The sequence below is a fragment of the Octopus bimaculoides genome, chromosome 2, assembly GCF_046866305.1.
Source record: "Octopus bimaculoides isolate indiv1 chromosome 2, ASM4686630v1, whole genome shotgun sequence".
Taxonomy (NCBI): domain Eukaryota; kingdom Metazoa; phylum Mollusca; class Cephalopoda; order Octopoda; family Octopodidae; genus Octopus; species Octopus bimaculoides.
Window position 1 is genome coordinate 147117047 of NC_142929.1, and position 14845 is coordinate 147131891.

Sequence of the window (14845 nt, forward strand, 5' to 3'; positions counted from 1 at the left end):
TACATATCCGCTTTAATCGGAGACTACAATGGAAGAATTTGCTGATGTCGAAGGCAACAAAATTTCTTTCCCGGAACTTGTCTAAAGTGAAATCCTACTAGTATCTCACACACACACACACACACACACACACACACACGCACACACACACACACACACACACACACACATGCACACACACACACACAAGATTAGATCTCCAGTAGATCTGGTTCTGCGGAAGCCGTAGTGGATGTCCGTGAGGAGAGAGAGGCTCAAAGTGTTGGATAGGTTCAGAGTTAATGGCTGCCTTCGTTATCTTAGAGATGTTCGAGGTGAGAACAAGAAGACAATATTTGGCTGGATCTGAGAGATTTCTTTCCTTAGAATGGAAAACACTAAATGTCGCCAAATATCAAAGTATACGACCAAAGATTAAGAAATTGAAGAATTTGGTGAATATAACAGCAACTTCTGGAATTCAACATTTGAGTTTAATAGAGATATTATTTTCAGGGCCTGTAGCTTTACCTGTTTGAAGGAATTGGAAGTATTTCATTACATTGCCTTTGTGTATGTGGGATGAGGAAAGTGGAGAGTGGTTGGGTTAAATGGATAGATTTGGCAGGAGTTTTACCGAAGGATGTGTAGTGTGGCTGTTGTTCCAAGAAAAAAAAATGGAACGAAAGGAGTAACAAGTCTTCTAATAAGGACCAAAATTGAACTATATGTCAAACGTTTCTGCATTGTATTGATTCACGAATTAACTTGTTTTAATTACATTTGTCGATACACATCCTCGGACAATAGCTGTTTTCCATGACTTAGTTCATGACAAATTCTTTGATTCAAACGAAAAAATTATGGATTATCAGCATATTTTACAAAATACTTTTTATCACACTCGACATCAGGAAATTAAATATATGCATGTGTGCACGTGAGTGTGATGACACGTGTGTATATCTGTATGTGCATTGGAAAAAAACTTTTGCAAAACTACCTGGTATAAAATCGGAGCTGAGAATGGAAATTTCTCACTGGAAAGAGACATACAGCAAAGCATAAATTTAGCAGAACTTTTTGTTCAATTGATTTTCCAGCTACTTTTTTTCCTATTAAGCTATTGAGAGATATTATCATCCCACGTATCCCATTATTGAAAGTGAGATATTTTCTGATTTTGTACATATTTAAAACATTTTGTTCTACATTAATTAAAGGTTCATTGAAACAGCCTATGCATTCACCTACAAAAGCTTTCATCCATAAGAAATTTCCGCTCATATCTACAAAATGTTTCCTAATTTTAACCATTTCCATGTAATCTTTGCACAGTTAGCTTTGATCAATCTATTCTCATAGATTTTGATAAAGGTCGTTATTTCAATGGCTCTTCATTTTACCAATTCGAAACTGAATGTTTCGAGACTTGAATAAATCATTTTAGATAACATTATGTCGTCTAGACTTATAAAACGAGATATAGTTATATATTCTAACAATTGTATACTTGAGTATATCAGCCACTATATTTTATGACTTGAAGTCAACTTACAAACTTTCTAAAATCAGGATTGCTTTGAATATGTTACGTGTCTCCTCATAGAAAAGGTAATATATATGGAATTAGTTCCAATACTTGCGTTATTTTTCCACTTCGATGATTTTACAATATATATGGATTAATTCCCCATTAGAAGTAAACCGTTGGCACTGTAGGGAAACATATCAGTATATCAGACCTTAAGTTGCTATGAGAACTAGAAGCATTTATCACAAGTGAAACCATGTCCATAATCATAAAATGTGAAAGACAAGTCAGTAGAGAAAATCAATGTGTATAATTTTTATTAGCAAAATAGAGACATTTTCTTTCCCTCAAATAAATGTTATACAAATCAAAATACATTATTTTGAAAAGTAAGAGAAATGTTTGTACAATATAGTTGATTCAAAAGATATCCTAAAATTTATGAAACACCTAGTTGTAGAATGTGTTCATTGTAATGGAATCTCGTATTGTTTTTGAAAACAACGTTATATAGTTAAGTTAATGTTAGCATATTTAATGCAGGAAGCATTTAAAAGAATTCATCTTTATATTCAAATATTTGTTAAAGATTTATGACTCTTTCCTCAATGAGGATTATTATTTAATCTTTGATTATATTATATGCTCATATAAAACAATATTAAATAACTAATATAAAAGATAATTGCTAATTTAGTGCTTAAATTACTGTTTATGGCTACTGCTGGGGGAAAAGGCCCTCTTAAATTATTCAGGCTGTACGGAAAGTGTGGAATTAGTTTACAATTGAAATTTAAGTCCAAAATTTACGAACCGGCTTAAAACCAATCTCGTCACACTAAAACAACAAATTCATTATATAGAGGTATAAAATGTTAATTACTTTGGAATGAACATGGAACAAGCATTTGATTAGAGTTATATTAGAGTTATTACTGATGTCATCAATTGAACAGTAAAAGAGAAAGTAATGGCTAATGAAAGAATTAGCTGACTACCAAATTTCAATACTGTTTTGCGCGGTTCTTTATTGATCACTACCGAATTCGTACACACTGACATCCAAAGAAGCAACATGAGCAATTGCTTTGACAAAATAACATCTTGGACCTATAAGACAACAAAACTATTGAAAACTCTTGTATGCTTCACAGATGACGTCATATTATATAATGTTTAGTATCATGTTAATGCGCACACGCATGCATCACCCACCACAAAAACAGATGATACGAAGTACACTTTGTAATAAATTGACAACTATGAGACGCTTGTTTTCAGCATCTATCTATCTATCTATCTATCTATCTATCTATCTATCTATCTATCTATCTATCTACCTGTTTGTCTGTCTGTCTGTCTGTCTCTCTCTCTCTCTACTATACTCTTTTACTCTCTTTTTACTCTTTTATTTGCTTCAGTCATTTGACTGCGGCCATGCTGGAGCACCGCCTTTAATCGAGCAAATCGACTCCAGGACTTATTCTTTATAAGCGTGGTACTTATTCTATCGGTGTCTTTTGCCGAACTGCTATGTTACGGGGAAGTAAACACACCAGCATCGGCTGTCAAGCGATGTTGGGGGGACAAACACAGACACACAAACACACACATACACACACACACACACACACACACACGCACACACACACACACACACACACACATACATATATATATATATATATATATATATATATATATACATATATATATATACATATATACGACGGGCCTCTTTCAGTTTCCGTCTACCAAATCCACTCACAAGGCTTTGGTCGGCCCGAGGCTATAGTGGCCAAGGTGCCACGCAGTGGAACTGAACCCGGAACCATGTTGTTCGTTAGCAAGCTACTTACCACACAGCCATTCCTACGTCTATGCAAATATTTTAAATGAAGCAATTTCATTACACATGTCTAATATGGAATATTTAAACTAGCAGCACTTCATACACGCCGTATTACTTCATCTATGGAGAATTAGTAGATATTAATGAATGAATTTAGTTTTAATTTTCACAGTTGCGTGCTATAGCAATTTAGAGATTCTAAACCGATGAGAGCATGGCAGGTGAATTTGACCATACTGAAAAAGGTGTTGTAGCATTGTCAAAAATTAATGTCTGGTACCAGATTAAGAAAAAAATACAGGAATAAAAACAACAAATTAGAATTATTCTGAATATGCAACCGCTTTTTAAATTGAAACTCATTACATCGTAAATTTGCATAAAAATATTTCTCTCCGGTTCAGATGAAAAAATGTTTTAAACTTCTAACTACAACGTTGTACATAGACCTTGCTTGAGTATAATAATTTTCTTTTTGACATGCTTAAAATCATATTTTCAATTTTCACATTCAAACAAGCAATTTTTGTCTTTCACTATAAAATTTTTTCTTTCACATTAGACATTACCTTCATGCTTATCTGATGAAAATCCTGGTTGAAATGTTATATTTCTTATTTTATCACTAGACAACATTATATTTCATTCATTTTCAATGTATGAATACAAATGTTTATGTATTAATAAAGAAAACTTAACAAAGAAAACTAGTGCAAAAGACACCAAAGATTAAAGGGGAAAAGATGTGGTGTTACAAGTCCGACAGCTGCTTCTGGGGGCTCGAGGTTACTTCATAATGATTGCAGATGTAGTTCAGAATTCTATCTCTCCAACTTGAAGACGGAGGCCGGATGTAACCAACGTTTACTTGATTCCATTACTGGTGGCACATGCTAGTGAACTACATCTACCAATACTATGAGGTAACTCCGAGCCTCCAGAAACAGCTGTTAGACTTGTAACACTATACTTTCCCCACTCTAATTTTATGAGTCTTCTGTACTCTGGATAACTTTGCTCTGTTAATATATAAATATGTATATATTTATACTTGAATATTCGTCTTCTGAAAATTTTCAGTCTTTGTCTTCTCTCTATTTACATGTGTACATGTATAAATATACTATATCAAACACAAGAAGTTTTATTTGCTTATTTTCATAATTGTTTCCATATCTGCTCACCTGAATTTCTCTTATAGCCAATCGTTACCTCGCAGAGTTGGTCCTCGGTAAATTCAAATCATTTAAAAGCTACGAAGTGTTTTGTATATTCTTTTCTACTCTAGGCATAACGACCGAAATTTTTGGTGAGGGGGCAGTCGATTAGATCGACCCCAGTACGCAACTCGTACTTAATCTATCGACCCTGAAAAGATGAAAAGCAAAGTAGGCCTCGGCGGAATTTGAACTCAGAACATAAACACAGACGAAATACCGCTAAACATTTCGCCCGGCGTTCTAACGTTTCTGCCAGCTCGCCGCCTTAAGTGCTTTGTATATTGAGAATCTCTGGATTTCATCTGTTCACTCTCTCTTTCTATCACTTAGTACACACACACTCAGACACACACACACACACACACACACACACACACACACACACACACAAACACACACAAACACACACACACACACATACACACATGCTGTGTGTGTATGTCTTTGTGTCTCCATCACCGCTTGTTCAGCCGGTAATGGTTTATTTACGCCTCTGAACTGAGCATGTCGTCAAAAGAACCGATAAAGTAGGTACCATGATTGAAAAAGTTCCCAGGTTGGATCTTTGGTCTAGACAGTGGCCTTGCAAGCCTGCAGTCCAATAACTAAAACAAGTGAAACATAAAAGATAAGAGATAAATTTAATATCTATTATATTCCTTTGCCTTTAACGTTATGGCAGTTATCAACTCGTGTTAGGAGCTAGAATTTACGCGGCAATAAGCTATGCAGTTACTTAAGCTTTAGTTAGTAGTGAGCCAGACTAGATAGTAAGTAAAACGCATCTACTTTAACATACTTAAAGTTATTTTAACATTTCTCCTGAGAATATTTGTTACTATATGCGCGTACACAACGAACATACTCTCACCATCTCTGGCGTACACACAAACACACACACACACACACACACACACACACACACACACACACACACACACAAATAAACACATACTCTCACACACACGGCGCAAACATACCAACATCTTCCCTCTACCCTTTTCTCTTTCTCTCTCAATATACATACATACCTTTACACACACATACACACACACCTATATACATATCGCTCGCATATATATATATTTCTATCGGAGAACCGTAATCTTTTCATAGAAGCCCAGGGTTATAAATACACATAGTTTTCTATGCTTTTATTATCTATCTGAATTCTGGTTTTCTGGAGGTAATTTCTTGGCAAGCCAAGTTCCTAGCTAAAGCGAAATCATTTCATATTATTTACGTCATTGCTGTCCTTGGGAATCTCATACCGTCACAAATTTCCATTTTACCTTATATTCAATGTATAAATTTCTTTATCTGTATAAGAAACATTTATTTATAGTATAATGGTAGAGAACTGACACGGAGATACATTACATTATTTCTATATGAAATAACGATGGAAAAAATGTATGCTGTCGCTCAACTTTCTAGAAATAGTCGCCAAATCTTTCCCAAAACACAACATTCCGTTTTAGAGCAGTCAATTATATTGAATAATGTTGGCCTAATAGCACTGTTTCTTGAGTAAAAGACAGTATGGTTATTCTAAGCCTACTCATTGAGAAGCGACTTATAGGTGTGCAGCAGTAGCAACTGCAGCCACAAACATTATCATCAGTATCAACAATATGGATTATGAATCATCTGAGTTCTGAGATTAAATCATATGGGACTAAGCAAAATAAATAAGTTTAACATACTGACATTATTCATAATACTTCTACCTTATCCTCTCATCCTACACACACACACACACATATATGTATATATATAGGTGTGTGTGTGTATGCATATGCATATATATATATATATATATATATATATATATATATACATATACATATAAGATCCAGGGACCGAGGTGTAGGAAGAAAGTTAGCTTCAAGCAATCTGTAGTAAATATAACAACAAAACAACTTTCAAGGACAATAGTGGCTTATTGAGACAGAAGGTTGTGGATATTTTTCGTATCAAAGTAAGATAAACTGAAAAAAGTTCTTTTTATATTTCACGGTAGGCGACCAAGAGATACGGAATGGAGTAGATAAGATCCTGGCTACATATGTTTCATAGAGACCAGAACCGCAGCAGTGGTAAATATACAAGCGAGGTGTATACTGCAGAATACTCTTCAGGCCAAGGATATCTTGATTAAATGAAAGTTTACATTTCATTAACATGTACCTTGCGGCAATATAAATTTTCATTTAATCAAGATATCCTTGGCCTGAAGAGTATCGTGTGGTATAAATCTCGCCAGGGTATTTACCACTTTTGAGGTTCCGCTCGCTATGAAACATAGGTATCTCGGATCTTATCAACTCCATTCCGTAAGTCTTGTGTGTGTGTGTGTATGTGTATCATATATATATGTGGAGGTGCAATGGCCCAGTGGTTAGGGCAGTGGACTCGCGGTCGTAGGATCGCAGTTTCGATTCCCAGACCGAGCGTTGTGAGTGTTCATTGAGTGAAAACACCTAAAATTCCACGAGACTCCGACAGGCGTACTCTCTCACCACAAGTTTCTCTTACTCTTCCTATTTCTATTGTACCTGTATTTCAAAGGGCCAGCCTTGTCACACTCTGTGTCACGCTGAATCTCCTCGAGAACTACGTTAAGGGTACACGTGTCTGTGGAATGTTCAGCCACTTGCACGTTAATTTCACAAGCAGGCTGCTCCGTTGATCCGATCAACTGGAACCCTCGTCGTCGTAACCGGCGGAGTGCCACGATATATATATATATATATATATATATATATATATATATATATAAACATAATAGTGGTGTGGAATCAAGACATATCTTTATGCATTTATTCATGCATATATGTTTTAGATCGTTGGGTCTAAAAAAACATTGATGGAGCCTAAAACTTGAAACAGCCACGGATTAAAACTCAGCCGACCAGATAAATGTACTGTCATGTGGGACCAAAAGTAAAAGATATGTTCTGTTGTGGAAATCAACCACCCTACGGACACCAATATGGTTAGAAAAATACAAGTGAAAGAGGACAGCTATGCAACATTTATAAGGAGTTTGCCATTCCTGTACCCAATATACGCTTTCAGCTTCATATCTATTGTTATTAAAGTAACAGGATATGTACCAACACGTCTAGAGCAAAGTTTGACGGATCTTGTGTTCTACAGGAGAGAACCCAGCTCTATAATTCATGCACTACAAATGAAATCTGGGACCCTAAAAGTCTGCAAGACCTTTTAAAGACTTAAAGGATGATGAACAATACAAAATGCGTTTCTTCACAATCTTGCTTCCAACAAGATGGCCGGTCAAAATTAACTCCTAAATAAATAGAGGAGGGAAACATGCATATATATACATATATTTATATATAGAGAGAGAGTCGATGGTTGTGGAACGAATAGGAAGGCCATGACAAAAGGGAACGCAGAGCTGAGGAAAAGCTTTTCCATATTAAGCTATTGAGAGACATTATCATCCCATGTATCCCATTATTGAAAGTGAAATGTTTTCTGATTTTGTACATATTTTAGCAAATTTTGTTCTACATTAATTAAAGGTTCAGTGAAACAGTGTATACATTCACCTGGAAAAGCTTTCATCCATAAGACATTTCCTCTCATATCTACAAAATGTTTCCCAATTTTAATTATTTCCTTGCATTCTTTGCACAGTTAGCTTTGATCAATCTATTCTTATAGATTTTGATAAAGGTCGTTATTTCAATGGCTTTTCATTTTACTAGGCTTACAAAGAATAAGTCCTGGGTTCGATTCGTTCAACTAAAGGCTGTGATCCAGTCTATGTCCATTTCCCTCTCTACTTTGCTGCCTTGGCTTACCTTGCTGTCGGTTTATCCTATGTATAGGCTTACGCCAGGCATTTTAAGTCATTACCTACCCTTCTACTTCTATTATAATTGTTTCAAATGACCTGAACATTGCTAAAACCGTTAACCCAGCCTCCACAATCTACTGTCGTCAAGATCGTTCAGTTCTTACACTACTCATACTACCTGTCACTGCATTAGATACTGTCTCTTCATGCAAAAATCAGTGTCGAATTAATTTTCTTTCAGAGAACGATTTGTGTCCAAAACGCTAAATTTGTTTTGCTCCTCACGATAAAAATAATCTTTCACTGTCTGCAATATTTGTAACACTTTTCACTTAGCAGGTAGTTTGCTGTATATATTCTTAGTTTATATATCTAACGGGAATTGTTATGTCAGAATATCAAATAACCCTTGCAAACCAGAAATGTTTCCTTTTCAGAAAAAGTTTCCATCGTCTAAAATAGCTCCTGTAGCGAATTGATAGTCACAACAAAACATAAACACATGACTATATATCAAGGTCACAACCAGAATTTAGAAAAATAAATGAAGTCTCGCGAATATCTGTAAACATTTCCACGTGATCTATAATGCAACAAGTTAATGCGATGATTTTACACAGTTCTTATTTAAGAATGGCCCTATTAAAACAAACAATTCTACTAAAAATTCGGTAAATATGTTCCTCTGATCAAGTGAAGAGATAATATCACAGATTGTGTGGTACTACCACCCGTATAGTAGACATGTGTTCTTTTCTAGCTGTATCAGATACTTAAGCCCGCCCGTACATCATATACTTAATTGCTCAGATATGATATATTTCAAAGCAGGTGAAGATGTCTTATTTGTCAGGTTAATTATAAATAATTATGACTAAATTTACTCAATGACAGCAATCAACCAACGATACTATTTTTTAAATAGAAATCGAAGCAAGCGTAAGGGTTCCTGCTGAAAAAAAAAACGGACAAGGCAACGGCAATTGCAACACGTGATTTCTCGTTGACGGTAGTTTGGGCTTCATTGCATTGATCATCAACAACAAACGCATCCATAGAAACCACACGCGTCTATTATTCAAACAACTAAACCGGTGGATTTTATGTCTTTCCAGCGACCAATTGACAACAAGGAATGCTCTTTCTAATCAGTTTATATTATTTAGTTTGACTTCAATTATTATACATAGTATACTGAAAATTTAAAATGTTCATATAATAAAAGGTTTTGATTTGAATAAAGTTACACTCCTTCGCAGTCTGATGAGTATGACTCGATAAATTTTACCGCGCTGAATTGAAATAGAGGTACATGTTTTTAAATATAACAAGAGCACCGAGAGAGCGCAAACATCCGCAACACTAACATCCTTTCAACGATTAGCCGGAGAGGATTTTTAAAATTAGAACATATTAAATAAACTCGACTGCTCTCACAAAAGAGAATTCTGAAAAATGAACCCGACCACTCTCAAAAATCAAGTAAAAAGAAACGGAAAATTAATCCAGGATCCTTGTCCGGTAACGGTTCGATCCTCAAATCTAATCATTTCGTGCCAGTCACGAGGCCAAACGTCCCTGAAAGTTTCATCCGAATACATACAGCGGTTCTTGAGATATCTGGTTCACGGACAAATAACCAAACAAACACGAGTGAAAACAATACCTCCGCCTTGGCTAAGGCGGAGGTTCTGCTTTCACTAAGGCGGAGGTAATATCGTTAGATAATTTTAGAATGAGGCCGTCAAGAAGCATAACACGAATCGTAAGCATAGCAAGAATCTTTTGCGACAAAAATTGATCAAGAAATGTTGAAATATCATCTTACTATTCTTTGTACAGAAGAGTCAGGAAGTGGAGATTCCGTTGTTTGAGAGTTGTGTAACAAAGCTGGTTCAGACAGAGATCTGAGTTACAATATAGAAATTTAGCTCTTATCTCTAATAGTGCATTTTTAATGCGAGATTTACTTGGAAAATTGTATTACTGACAAAGAAACTGATGCAACCAATACGGAAGAATTTTATGTGTTAGTTAGTTCGGCAGAGGCCTGGTAGCCAATGAAGAAGTGCCGGATTTTTATTGTTTGCCCTTCGTAAAATATTCAAAAATACTTTGAGTTATAGATGAAATTATAGCTAAATTTATGTTAGAATGTATTAGTTTTCCCTAAGCGGAACATATTCGAGTAAAACATCTGGAGTGCCCAAGAGTTTGGAAAATCTGACATATAAGGGTTTTAATGGTATCTAATACGTTTAAATGTAAATGATACTACAGTATGGTGTAAAATAGAATTTGTCATAGAGTAACGTTAAAAGAAATTGTTTTTCATATTAAGTATTCAACAAAAAAGGAGAATCTTTTTCTTGTTAGGCTGAAAAAGAAACATGAAAGCACCTGCGTACAACTTGGCGCCTGGCAGTATGCGAAATTGAATGCAATAAGTTGGACAGTGCACGCTGTTGACTATCAATAAATTCTCGATACTGGTTCCACTTCGAGTATTTGCAAAAGTGTATACATTGACAGTTGAATGTTTATGAAGTGCATTTATATTCTGTGACTGAAGTACCTCCTGCTGTTTTACTCCAATATCTCCCAAACAAAATGGCAAGCGGTTAAAACTTCGACAAAATATGGCTAAAGGACGGTTGAAATTAATAAACATATTTTCAAAGTTACGAGGTATGAAGATCCATATCGCGTCCTGAATGGGAAAATTAGGCAAAAAGATCACGTATTAACACGAAATCGAAAGCCCTGAAGGGGAAATTGAAATTGGGGAAAAAGGAAGAGATATTTCCGTCTACTGCTTGAGACCAAAGCATATTCAATGTTGGAGTCATTCCTTTAAAAGATGAACAATAAAGAAAACATGTAATCAGTAATCAGTTACTGATGAAGGCAATGGCAATGACTATAACCTGAACTCATTGATATCTCAACTACCGATATTTGAAATTTCTGTGAGAAAGACCCCTCTTGTCTGACTGACATTGAAGACCACGTAGATGAAATATTAGCTGATGGCATGCAGTTAATATCAGAGCTTTGTACAATTTGCCAGCTATTAATGTTACTTTCTGGGAAATCTGCGGTTGAACAAATATTTTCTCAGGGAAAACGATGAAAGATATGACTTTGGTGAAGAATGACACCGAAGACAAAGGGTTGCGAGCCAATATTCTTGCTATAGATTTGTATCCCAAAGAACGCGAAAGGAAATTAAAGCTTTATTGCAGATACTGAAGAATTTGCTTCTTAAAATGAAAATAAACAAAATAGTTTTGGCACGTTCTGACTGGTCGGATGACAAATTTAGCTCCATGATGACGTTTAATGGTGACGAATGTCTTTCTCTCTTAGAAAATAATTCTATAATTGATAATTAATGATGCATGCTCAACAAATTTCACTCGACACCTTTCAAAGCACTCTCACGCGTAATAATATTGATTACAGTCGCTTAGAAAATATTTATTTTCTAGTAATTCTAATTACGGTCTATTTAAACACGTATATTTATATACATTATAGCAAGTATTTTGACAATTATCTATGTTGGTTGTACTTACTGTCTATTAATCCATTTGAACCCCAAATTTTAAGACGTTGGCTACAGTTGAATGTTTGGGCTACAATATGTTTAGGATTAAGAGTTGCTGCGCATTAAGATTCGACTGAAAGACATACACAAGAAATATTTCAATAGTTAAATTATGTGGGAGTATCGATAAAGGAAAATATATCAAAATATGTTTACATCAGCATACATATACGCCAATAGATATATATATGTACGTACAAACAGGCATACATACATGTTCGTATATGCTTGCATATCTATCTATCTATCTATCTATCTATCTATCTATCTATCTATCTATCTATCTATCTATCTATCTATCTATCTATCTATCTATATATATATATATATATATGGGAGAATATACAAATAATAACAACAGACGAAGACAAGTGGTGTAAATAACAAAAGTATATATTAGTATGACGCTCGGGAATACGGAAAGTCTTTGACGTTTCGAGCTACGCTCTTCAACAGAAAGAATACGGAGACAAGGAGAAAAACACGGAGAAAAAAAATTGAATAGTGTTCAGTCAACGGTCAATCATAATAATGGCCGATCATAACAATGTCTGACCGGAAGTAGAATATTGCTAAAGATATATATATATATATATATATATATATATATATATATATATGTATGTATGTATGTATGTGTGTATGTATATAGGTACATATACAGATATATTCTAAAAGGAATCAAATATGAGAGCTGTTCTAAAAGTAATAAAAACTGGGCATAACTATTTTAGTAACTGACATAGATGTATCCAAATTGTACTTGTTGATAGAGTAAGAATTCCTCTATGCAGAAGAAGTATTGAACATATTCCTCATCTTAGGGTATATACTTATAACAAGGTTCAAACTAATTCTCGATTTTTCTGTGAAAACATTCGGGTTTGCACTGATGTACTCACTTCTACACAACGTTTCTGTCATTGAAATGATTTGATTTCAAAGGCTGTCCTTCACTAGGCAGAACAGGTGGCAGGCGTAAGACGCCATCTGCGGGATGTACGATGATGGCACAACTACTGATCAACCCAATTTGCCGATTGCTTGATTTATTGCTAAAGATATGTGTGTTTGTATTGTCGTGGTAAATGTGCATCTCCTCAGATTCTTGTTCGAATTCTCTCTCCAAATTTGCTTCTCTTAACCTTTTTGTGTCCCTCACTATATTTATCACTGTCCATGGTACAAACACATCATCTCAAACGACAGTCACCTTGAGTTTCTGTGCCAACTGCTTGTTCGTCAACATTTTAGGTCAAGGAGAAGTGCAAATCTGTTCCATTAACTGATTCTTCGTTTTCTGATAATATACACACGCTCACATTCCATCCACTCTCACAAGATGAAACCGCCTATGACATCATACGCTTTTAGAAGATAAAAGTAGATTTCTACCAGTTTCTCCTCTAAATCGTGTCAAACTCCGAGGTACTCATTTTCCACAGACTTTCAGACACATAAAATCTGAAATTTCCACCATATTCTGCAATGTAATATAGCCACAATCCAGGTGTAGAGCAAGCTCACGAATCGTGGTTCGTCCGACCTTGCAAATCGCTTATTTCATTCACTGATGTTTCACAACTGATGGCTTTTCCTCTATATGATTTGTTTTCAATGTTAGTTTCCGTTCTTTTAGGCTTCTTTGCCCATGCATATTGCTCTTGTAACTAGTGTCGTATATGAAAATACATGCATTCCAGTCCTAAGAACTGATGGAGAATATTCTGCTGGAGCTCTCTCTGCAGTGGAAGGTCCTCTCACGTCTAGTGCATTCAAACACGTTAAATATGGAGATATTTAGATCCTTGGATTCAATTTAAATTCCTGAAAGCTTAGGTAAGTTTGTATTTGGACCTGTTCTGGCTAAGACGTTCTCAGAGATTTTTCATTGAATGCGAAGTTTTGATAGTATAGGGGGCTGGGAATATGTTAATTCTACGAACAGATCGTCGATCAAATCAGACATTGGTGTCCTTATACTTTGAAATCTCCTGAAGAGCCATCATGTAGTGTGCGTGTGTGTGCGCGTGTGTGTGTGTGTGCGTGGCTGGGTGGCTGGGTTGGTGCGTATGTGTGCGCGCATGCGTATTTATGAGAGTGTCTAGGTAAGTATTTGACACTCACACGCACACACAAACAAATACATACATACATGCTGAAAGAAGACAAATAGACTAGTGTATCTATCTATCTATCTATCTATCTATCTATCTATCTATCTGTCTGTCTGTCAGTCCGCTTGTCTGTGTGTCTGTCTATCTATCTATCTATCTATCTATCTATCTATCTATCTATCTATCTATCTATATATCTATCTATCTATCTATAAGCGACCGGAGAGTTTCTCCACCCAAAAAATTGAGATTTGTCTCAAACCGATATGGCCCTTTCAAAGTCATGTTACTTGGGGACGAAAATTTGCCACGGTCCTAGTACGCTTTAAGAGCGAACAGTTAGCGAAGGAATTTTCAACACTCTCTCTCCACACAGATGACTTGGTGATGATACCGAGTTATCTTGGACAGAGAGTGACGAAGGTGACAGTAAAGAATGTCCCTTCACAAGTGGAAACACAGTGGATAGTAGGTTCTATATGCCTCGAAATGGAGGAGGCAAATATATTAGAAATTGCTACTGCAGAGGAGAAAAACTGGGAAGGGGGAAAAAAAGTCGAAGTCCTCCTCCATATCACTGAAGAGGAGTGCCAAAAGATCCCCACACACATCCAACTGGCAAAGGACCACAAGTTATATGTAGTGGTGGAAGGAAGGCGGCCACGTTGTTATGTATGCGGCAGCGAGGCACACCTCAAGGA

The 14845-nt window shown here is 35.7% G+C and overlaps 1 protein-coding gene across 4 annotated transcripts in view; it reads right to left on the reverse strand.

Moving 5' to 3' along the window:
* Positions 1-14845, reverse strand: part of LOC106880286 (tachykinin-like peptides receptor 99D) — a 630110-nt gene that overhangs the window by 480091 nt on the left and 135174 nt on the right. The window lies entirely within an intron of this gene.